Genomic DNA, 10,871 nt, shown 5'->3' with positions numbered 1-10,871 from the left:
CAGACACGGGGAGAACGTGCAAACTCCACACAGTCAGTCGCCTGAGGCGGGAATTGAACCCGGGTCTCTGGCGCTGTGAGGCAGCAGTGCTAACCACTGTGCCATCGTGCCGCCCATTAGTTTGGTGGTTGTGCCTAAATTGGCATCTGAATCTAATATAATATTGTTACTTGTATAATTGTATCTTGTTGCTTGTAATGTGGATAGATGGTTGGGAGGGGAATGCAGACATGGTCTGATTGATGCGTTTGTGGATGACACACAGTTCAGGGGTGCTGTGGATGGTAAGGAGGATTGTCAGAGGATACAGCAGGATAGAGATTGGTTGGAGAGTTGGGTGGAGAAATGGCAGATGGAGTTTAATCCAGACAAATGGAAGGTGATGCATTTCGGGAGATCGAATGCAGGAGGGAAGTACTGCACACAGTAAATGGCAGAAACCTTCGTAGCACCAACATACCGAGGCATTTGGTCCACAGTTCCCTGAAAGTGACAACACAAGTCGATAAGGAGATCAAGAAGACATCTGGGCGTGCTTGCCTTCACTGGTCAGGGATAGAGGATGAATAATTAGCAAGTCATGTGGCAGTGGTGTGGTACTTTAGTGAGGCCACATTTGAAATATTGTGTACAGTTCTGATCGCCACACTACCAGAAGGATGTGGAGGCTTTGGAGAGGGTTCAGAAATGGTTGATAAGGATGTTGCCTGGTGTAGAGGGCATTAGCCATGAGGAGACAGTGGAAAAACTCAGTTGTTTTCACTATAATTTCAAAGGATGAGGGGTGACCTGATAGATGTTTACAAATTATGAGAGGCATGGATAGATGGAGTCCTTAATGACAGTTCCTGGGTGACATCAATTTAAGGTAAAAGGGGGTAAGTTTAACAAAAATATGAGAGCCAAATTTTTTTTACCCAGAGGGTGGTAAGTGCCTGGAGGAGGTGGTGGAGGTGGAGACAATAGTAACGTTTAAGAGACATCTTGACAATTGAGGAACAGGCAGGGAATAGAGGGATACTGACCACGTAGAGGCAAAAGGGTTTTAGTTAGAAAGGCATCACGTGTCAGCACAGTCTTGTTGGGCCGAAGGGCCTGTTCCTGGGCTCTACTCTCCTTTGTTTTGTTTTAGTCAGTGCTTTATGTTCCCTGAGGGAGGTTAGTTCCTGTCATGAGTGTCTTGGCACGTGGCATTTCATATCTACATCTGGTGCTCAAACCCACCCTCCCCTCAGGGTAAAATACTGACCCCTGTAAGAATATGATTGAGAATAAGACAAGACATTGTCAGTCAGGAACCCAGTGACCATCAAGAGCAATACTGAAACAGCTCTGGGCTCAGCACGATATTGGCCATCTCAATCAGAAACCCCTCCAATGGTTGGGATTAGAAAGAGCTGATCTTTAGTGAGCCAGCAAGTGGAGTCTTCCTGAGCTTGAGCCCAAGGTGACACCTCTGGGCACAGAGGAGACAACTTTCATTGCAGGTTCCGGGATGATACCCAGGGTGACATTCATAAAGACACAAAATCAATATTGACACATCTCATCAATCCACATTTTAAATTCTGTATTTGATTTCTGCCCTGGAATTGGAGCACAAAAACTTTATTAAGTACCAGAGAAAATGCTAGACCTGGGAGTGCAGGTTTGAAAGAGAGCAGAGCTATCACCTGTTGACAGTGTGGCACAGTCATACTCCTGCATCTACACACCAATCCCACTAGGTGGAGCCTTGCAGTCCAGCACTGAGCTCCATACCTGGATCGATGTTCGGAGAATTATCCAATTTATCACAATTTTCCTGAGTTTAAGCCCAGGTGAACACCCCAGTAGCTGCACAGTGAACACTCCAATCTTGTGGATCGTTGTGGTCAAGGGGAACCAACAGCATGGAATGTGGAGACAGAGCATTGATAAGTCTCGAACAAGTTGTATGCAAGACCTCTCTTGCTCTCTGACAGAGAGACAAAGCCTCCCTCAGGGACATCGGGAATCCAACAGAACTGGCAGATCCTCTGTCAGTCTGATTCACTTGGGTAAATAATTACCTCACTGTCTGATTCCCAATTGGACTGAAGGCAAGAAGGCTTTATGTAGGTTGAGGTGAACAGTTATCCCAATAAACAGGTCACTGCAGAGGGGATGGGCCACTTGGATTGATTTGTTATACTTTCGATCTAGGTTGAGGGGGGAATACTCTGGGGGTGGCCCTAAAATGTCCCTCCTGGGATCATCCTGCCCCTGCCGAGTTTCCTGCCCAGCACTTTGTTTGTGGAAATTATGACACTCGACAAATCAGCACTTTCAATCGGAACCTTCTCAAGGGTAATAAATATGAATAGTGGCATGGAATTATTTTAAATAGAGTGTCAAATTGTCCTCAGTAGTGAACAATAAAAATTTACCTTGGAGGTTAGCACACAGTGGGTGGTATCACATCAGCTGTGTGTTTGGGGCAGTTTGATGTTTATGCCTGTCAGAGTTGATGAAGCAAAGTATTGAGAGGGGAATGTACTGGCAATGGAACTGATCGAGCCTGTTCCATGTCACTCAACAACACAAAGTTCTCCACTTCAGTTCAGTCTGCTGTAAACTGTTACCCTCCATCCAAAGATCTTTACCTTTTTGTCTGTTTCAGGGAAAGTTCAAGATGAAATTGATCGGGTGATAGGAGCTGGTCGATTCCCGAGGACAGAAGACCAGAGACACATGCCCTACACTGAGGCTGTGATTCACGAAATCCAGAGGTTTGCCAACATTGTCCCGAACCTTGCTCATTCGACAACCGAGGACACACATTTCAGAGGGTATTTCCTTCCAAAGGTATCCGAGATACAAGGCTTACTTTTCACAATTTGTGCCACTTGGAGCATTGTTCGAAATAAAAGAAACTGCAGATGCTGGAAACCAAAATAAACAACAGGAGGCTGGAAGGACACAGCAAGTCAGGCAGCACCAGGAGGTGGGGAAGTGGGCGTTTCGGGTGTAACCCTTCTTCAGGACTGGGGGTGGGGGTGAGGGGGTGGGGTGGGGGAGGGGGTCAGAGTGGTGAGGTGGAATAGGTGAACACAGGGAGAGGGCACGATCTGATTGGTCGATGGGAGGAATGTATCCAGTTGGTAGCCGGAAGGAAGGGTCGATCCTAGGAATGGAAGGGAGGGGGAGGGGCTGGGAAGGGAGTCAGGGGATGGAGAGGGAGGTTATTTGAAATTGGAGACCTCAACGATGAGTCCTCCTGGCCGTAGGCTGCCCAGGCAGAAGATGAGGTGTTGTTCCTCCAACTTGAGGTCTGGCAATGGTAAAGGTTGAGGATGATCATATTGGAGAGGGAGTGGGAAGGGTTATTAAAATGGACAGTGACTGGGAGGTCAGGTCGGCCCCTGTGGGCCCGGCTGAGAGGTTCAGTGAACCGTTCCTTAAGTTTACATTTGGCCTCCCCAGTGTAGAGAAGACCACATTGGGAGGACCTGATACAGTAAACTAGGTTGGAAGTGAGGCAGGTGAACCCCTGTCTGACCTGGAAGGACTGTTTGGGGCCTGGAGGGAGGTGAGGAAAGTGGTGTACCAGCAGGTTTTGCACCTTTTCCGGCTGCAGGGGAGGTACCATGGGTTGGATGTGGGGTGATGGGGATATGTTGGTGGGAAAGTGGCACAAACCAAGGACTGTTGAAGGGAGCGTTTTTTTCCTGAGGGCAGAGAGGGGTGGGGAGGGGGAGATGATCTTGGGGTTGGGTCTAGTTGGAGTTGGCCAACCTGACCTCCCAACCACCGCCTATTTCAATTCCCCTTCCCATACCCTCTCCGACATGTCCATTTTCCTCCGCCTCAACATTGAGCTCTCCAATTTCAAACAACCTCCCTTCCCAGACCCTCCCCCTCTCTTCCACTGCTCCCTGCCACCCGGCCCACTTCCTACCCAAAACCCTCCCCCACATCCCCCCCCCACCTTTATCTGCAGCTCCCCTCACCCCCACCCCAGTCCTGAAGAAGGGTTCTCCTTGGAACATTGTCACCATGGTAATAATATGATGGTACTTTCTGAATAAATACAGGAACTGAGTTAGAAGGGAAACAAATTAAAAGGGGAAATTTCAATGTTGAGAATTGCTAATAAAAAAGTCACATCGAAGGTTCCCATCACACAACCTCAATGGTGAAAAATGAGGCCATTTCTCCCATTTTATCTGTACTAGCTCTCTTTAGCATTTTGACAGAACCAAACGTCTGCCTTTCCCCCATAAGCCATTGGTCCTATTGAAATAATCATCAAGTGCTCTCCTGAATGCCTCATGTGACCCTGCCTTGACCATACTTCATTCCAAACCCAGTCACTAACTGTGGGAAGAGGTTTGATTTTAAATCTCACCTCACATTTGTATTTTTTAAAATGCGTCAAATCGCACCTCACACATGCTTTTTTTCAAAATGTGGTTAAAATGTGCCATCTGACACTCAATCCTGTTACAAACACTTTGCACTCATCAATGAAAAGGGTAATATTATTGTTTTTTTTCTTTTCTTTCTTTTTTCTGTCGGGGAAGGGGATCGGGTGGCCAGTGACAAGTACTGCCCTTCACATCAAAGGGCAGTGCTGTGTGATCAAAACAGTGAAGGGGAGGGTAGGGACTAAATCAAAAAAGAGTTGGAGGGAGAAACAATGCACTCCATTCCCTGCGGCGCCCACCTCTCCCTGAACAACCCCAGAGTATTGGTCGACACCGCGTGCTCCTTCTCCAAGGACACCCGGGCTCTAACGTAACTGCGGAAGAGGGGCAGGTAACATTATTGTTAATGAATGAGAGGAGAGTGCTGATTGGTTGGCCAGTAGACTCTGATTAGCAGAGGTCAAAGCAAATGCACCAGTTAATGATGACTGGCGCTTAACTGCCAAGCTCTGTTTAAGTTTTAAACTGGGCAGGTTGACTATGATTGCCCTGAAGAGTGAACTGGATAAAGGCAGTCACCTGTTTTATTGAATTGAACAGGCACAATCTATGTACGTGTTCCTTCTGTCAGCAAACAGCAGGGCCCTGTGCACTAATCTACCCAGCCTCCACTGCAGGTAATTATGTCCCACTGCAGGCCAAACAGCAATTTGGATTTTAGGAACTGAGTTTCTTTAATCGTGGGGAAGAGCCGTTACATTTGACAATAAGGTGGAGTCGGTTATAACCTGAGGTATCTAGTGAAACTAACAGGATCAGGGAGAAAACTGGGTTTTCCACATCCTGCATGACTCACTCTCCATTAAACACAGGCACAGTAACACATTCAGAATGACTTTCCGTGTTTTTTAGGGAACGTCTGTTATTCTTTTATTGACCTCGGTGCTGTACGATAAAACCCAATGGGAAAAGCCCCACCAGTTTAACCCGGCTCACTTCCTGGATGCTGATGGGAATTTTGTGAAGAGAGACGCCTTCATGCCTTTCTCTGCAGGTAACCGGTTGTAAAAGGGGCCGTGTGTTCAGTTCCTAAAATATTCCCATTTCTGAAGTGAGGCAACTGACTGTGGAGAGCCAGCTCTGATTTGAACTGGGAGCAAGCTCCAAAATTTCACAATGGGTTGAGCTCCCCCATTTGGCTCTTACTTCATCCACGGTATGTGGGTGTCACTGGCTAGGCCCAGGATTTATTGCCCATTCCCAAGTTGCCCCTTGAGAAGGTGGTGGTGAGCTGGTGTCTTGACCCGCTGCAGTCCGTGCGCTGGAGACCAATGCTGTTACGGAGGGAACTCCACGATTCTGAGCCAGCGACACTGAAGGAATGGGGAGATGGAAAAGGCAGGCCAGTGGATGTGAAGAATGTGGGATGAGCCATTATCCTATTGAATGGCAGAACAGTCTCGAGGGGCCGAATGGTCTGCTCCAGTTCTTATTTCTCGTGGTCTTAAGGTCAGGATGGTGAGTGGCTCGGAGGGACTGTAGTGTTTCAAGAAGCCAGCTCACCACCACCTTCCCAATGGGACAAATCGGGAATGGGCAATAAGTGCTGGGCCCAGACAGTGACGTTCATGTTCCATGAGTGAATAAGGAAAAGGGAAGTTAAATACGAAGGCTATGACCAGTAATGTCAACTAATTCAGCTCAGGAGGTGGCACAGGTCCTGCGATCCCATAGGGGTTTGGTGGGACCACACTCAGTCACAGTTTTGGTCTCTCCACCCAAGGAAGGGTAAAGTTACCTTAGAGAGAGTCACTGAGCTGGTTCCTGGAACAGGGTCTTGGTGCTCTATTCCTTAAAGACATTGAAATAAGTATAATTCTTCAGGTCCTGGAGAGGGGATGTGTCATAGAGTCAAAGAGATGTACAGCATGGAAACAGACCCTTCGGTCCAACCCGTCCATGCCGACCAGGTATCCCAATCCAATCTCGTCCCACCTGCCAGCACCCGGCCCATATCCCTCTAAACCCTTCCTATTCATATACCCATCCAAATGCTTCTTAAATGTTGCAATTGTACCAGCCTCCACCACATCATCTGGCAGCTCATTCTATACACGCACCACACTCTGGGTGAAAAGGTTGCCCCTTAGGTCCCTTTTATATCTTTCCCCTCTCACCCTAAACCTATGCCCTCTAGTTCTGAACTCCCTGACCCCATGGAAAAGACTTTGCCTATTTACCTTATCCATGCCCCTCATAAATTTGTAAACCTCTATAAGGTCACCCCTCAGCCTCCAACACTCCAGGGAAAACAGCCCCAGCCTGTTCAGCCTCTCCCTATAGCTCAAATCCTCCAACCCTGGCAACATCCTTGTAAATCTTTTCTGAGCCCTTTCAAGTTCCACAACATCTTTCAGATAGGAAGGAGACCAGAATTGCACGCAATATTCCAACAGTGGCCTCACCAAGTCCTGTACAGCACCAACATGACCTCCCGACTCCTGTACTCAATACTCTGACCTATAAAGGAAAGCATAACAAACGCCTTCTTCACTATCCTATGTACCTGCGACTCCACTTTCAAGGAGTTATGAACCTGCACTCCAAGGTCTCTTTGTTCAGCAACATTCCTTAGGACCTTATTATTAAGTGTATAAGTCCTGCTAAGATTTGCTTTCCCAAAATGCAGCACCTCGCATTTATCTGAATTAAACTCCATCATTTCTGTTCAATGGACAGTCTCACAGTAAAGGAGGGTCCATTTCGGAAGGGGAGAGGACAATGTTCTCTCACTCAGAGTGGGGTGTGTCTTTGGAATTCCCTGCCCTGAGGGTCTGTGGATGTTCAGTCATTGAGTAGATTCAGGACCAGGCTATTGGATCCGAACTAAATGGATAGGAATGGAGAAGGTTTGGGAGGGTGGGTGGAGGGAGCAGATCAGCCAGGTTCTTATTGAATGAGCAAAGAGCATGAAGGGCCGAATGTACTCCCAGCTGTTCGAGTTCTGTCTGTACGGGGATAGAGAGACACACTGTGGGAATGAGATTTCTTGCAGTTGGTGACCATTGGGATGGTTTCAGCGATGGGGGTTTGGAAGATGGAGGTCTATGAACAGACTGTGTGTGTGTGTGTGTGTGTCTGTGTGTGTGAGTGGGTGGGTGTGTGTGGGGGAGTCAGTGTGTGTCTGAGTGTGTGTTGGTGTGTGTCTGTGTCTATGCGTGTTTGTGTGTGTCTGTGTGTGTATGTGTACGTCTGCATGTGTGTATATGTGTGTGTATGTGTGTGTTTTTGTGTGTGTGTATATTGTGTGTATGTATGTGTGTGTCTGTGTGTGTATGTGTGTGTGTTTATGTATATGTGTGTGTGTGTGTGTGTGTATGTGTGTGTGTCTGCCTGTTTGTGTGTGCGATTGTGTGTGTGTGTCTGTGTGTGTGTGGGTGAGGTACTGACCGTCCCCTGTTCTTTTTCAGGTCGGAGGGTGTGCGCTGGTGAGACACTGGCTAAAGTGGAGCTTTTCCTGTTCTTCACCACTCTGCTGCAGAAGTTCCACTTCCAGGCCCCACCAGGCGTGACAGACCTGGACACCAGCCCGAGAACCGGCTTAGTGTCCAACCCGAAACCCCACCGGGTTTGTGCTGTGTCTCGCTGATGGGACCCAGCGACAGGCCCAGTCGGTCTTTCACTGCTGGGTTTATAAAGGTGGGAGCTGCAGCACAAAGTGTGAGGCAGCACCGGAACCGGATTACCCTGTCTCTATGTGACGTGGCACACAATCATTTACTCTTCGTACAAATCTATATCGTCCCACCTTCACTTCTGTAACGATAATGTTTCCAGGGAATCGGCTGAGAATGTTCTCCCATTACAAAAGGAGGCAGGCATTTCATTGAGGGTTTGAATGCTCTTTGCAAATTAACTCAGACCCCATTCCAAACCTGTCTGACTGATTCATTTTGAGGTGAATCCTTGCTTTTTGGAGCATTACATTCATTGAGGTATTTGAACTGATGCATTGCAATGACTGAATGATTAAACCATGTTCCCGAATCTTGCAATAATTCGCATTTCTCTCTGAATTGTTTGTTTGGGAGGTTTCACACAGCCTAGTCAGACTGGTCGGTCTAGTTCCATACAAACCTAATTGTGCAAAAACTATCAGATTAAAATGAATAACTGAATGGTTTAACCATGTTCGCTATTAGATCGTACAGTTATAGAGATGTACAGCACGGAAACAGGCCCTTCAGTCCACCTTGTCCATGCTGACCAGATATCCCAACCTAATCTAATACCTTTTGCCCGCACTTGGTCCATATCCCTCCAAACCCTTCCTATTCATACACCCATCCAGATGCCTTTTAAAAGTTGTAATTGTTCCAACCTCCACCACTTCCTCTGGCAGCTCATTCCATACACTCAACAGTCTCTATGTGAAAAAATTGTCCCTCAAGTCCCTTTTAAACCTTGCCCCTCTGACAGTAAACCTAAACCCCTCGCGTTTTAGACTCCCTACCTTGTGGAAATGACATTGGCTGTTCACCCTCTCCATATCCTTCATGGTTTTTGTAAACCCCTAGAAGGTCACCCCTCAGCCTCCGACACGCCAGTAAAACCAGCCCCAGCCTATGCAGCCTCTCCCTGTAGCTCAAATCCTCCAATCCTGGCAACATCCTTGTAAATCTTTTCTGAACCCTTTCAAGTTTCACAACATCCTTCCTATAGCAGGGAGACCAGAACTGAACACAGTATTCCAAAACGGCCCTAACCAAGGTCCTGTACAACCACAGCATGACCTCCAACTCCTATACTGAAGTGAATTGTTCATCTGCGACAGCCCATTTGGCTCTCTGTAATAATTGAGGAGTCACAGCTGGAAAGGAAAATTGTTTCTTATTGGACACCAAAATAGAGCCACTACTTGTTTTGTATATGAGCCAGTCCCAGCCTGGGACAGACGCACCCCTGAGTCTGCAGCACGATGGTCCTGTAGTTAGCACTGCTGCCTCACAGCGCCAAGGACCCGGGTTCGATCCCAGCCTCGGGCGATTGTCTGTGTGGAATTTGCACAGTTTCCCTGTGTGGGTTTCCTCCCACTATCCAAAGATATGCAGGTAAGGCTGGATTGGCTGTGCAAAATTACCCCAAAGTGTTCAGGGATGTGGTTAGATGCATTAGTCAGGTGGGGGAATGGGTCTGGGTGGGTTACTCTTCAGAGGGTCAGGGTGGACTTGTTGGACTGAATGGCCTGTTTCCGTCCTGTGAGGATTCTACTCTATGAATAGTGCCCAGAGTGTGGGACCCGGACTGGTGGCTGGTTGCTTGCTGTTTTGAGTCAGAGCATGGAGATGAGCAGGTTTGTACTTTACCTCTGTTACACAGGCTCATGTATATCACACTGAGAGGCCACATGATAGAGAATTCATGGTGCCTTTTTGAACACCTCTGTATCCCTGGGTCTGCCGCTTAAACAGATCTCTGCTCGCAACTCACAGTGTCTCCGGGAATGGGGCAGACCAAGATTAATCTTTGTGCATTTAGGGAAGAGATAGAATCCCCACATTTGGCCCAACAGGTCCACACCAACCCTCCAAAGAGCATCCTACCCACACCCATCCTCAACCCTAACCCTGCCCTCCTCGTGGCTAATGCACCATCCTGCACATCCCTGGATACTGTGGACTATATAACACAGGCCAATCCACCCTGACCCACAGCCCTGAACACTCTGGGCAATTTACTGTGCCAATCCATCGAACCTGCACATCCCTGGACACCATGGGTAATCCACCTAAGCTGCACATCTTTGGACTGTGGGAGGAAACTGGAGCACCTGGAGGAAACCCATTCAGACACGGGGAGAATGTGCAAACTCCACACAGACAGTTGCCCGAGGGTGGGATTGAACCCGGGTCCCTGCCGTTGTGAGGCAGCTGTGCTAACCACTGAGCCACCGTGCTGTCCCTAGATCTCCACTGTCTTTCTCTCCCTTCCATGTCACCTTCTCCTGCTATTGCTGAAGGCATCTCACTTACATAACAATGTAGGAACACAAGAAGTGGGAATGGGACTGACCAATTGAACCCCTTGATTGAATATGACCAAGGCTGAATTCATCTTGACTTCAACTCCACTTTGCTGCCCACTCTCCATATCCCTTCAACCCATCACTTATTAAACATCTGTATATCTCCTGCTCAACTTTAATCAATGTCCTGGCATCCACCACATCCGTCCACATTCAACAGAGATTTGCCTGCACTTCCACACACTACTGTGTCCGTTGCTCCCGATGCGGTCTCCTCTCATTGGGGAGACAGAATGCCAATTTGTGGAACGTTTCATGGAATATCTCTGGGATATCTGCACCAAACAGCCCCACCACCCTGTGGTCGACCACTTCAACTCCCCCTCCCACTCCCGCAAGGATTTGCAAGTCCTGGGTCTCCTCCACCACCAAATTCTGGCCACCCGACGCCTGGAGGC

The 10,871-nt window shown here is 48.0% G+C and overlaps 1 protein-coding gene and 1 long non-coding RNA gene across 2 annotated transcripts in view; both read left to right on the top strand.

Annotated features, from left to right (window-relative positions):
- LOC148140922 (uncharacterized) overlaps positions 1 to 10,871 on the top strand; it is a 245,778-nt gene that overhangs the window by 165,004 nt on the left and 69,903 nt on the right. The window lies entirely within an intron of this gene.
- On the top strand, positions 5,316 to 8,574 carry LOC148140926 (uncharacterized). Its single transcript, XR_015752971.1, has 2 exons — positions 5,316 to 5,442; positions 7,859 to 8,574. It is a non-coding gene; the product is annotated as an uncharacterized LOC148140926 (long non-coding RNA).

The sequence above is a fragment of the Chiloscyllium plagiosum genome, unplaced genomic scaffold, assembly GCF_037043375.1.
Source record: "Chiloscyllium plagiosum isolate Xiang-an unplaced genomic scaffold, Cpla_swu_hap1 HiC_scaffold_35, whole genome shotgun sequence".
NCBI lineage: Eukaryota > Metazoa > Chordata > Chondrichthyes > Orectolobiformes > Hemiscylliidae > Chiloscyllium > Chiloscyllium plagiosum.
The sequence above is the reverse complement of the archived record's forward strand: the minus strand, read 5'-3'. Positions and strand labels throughout refer to the sequence as shown.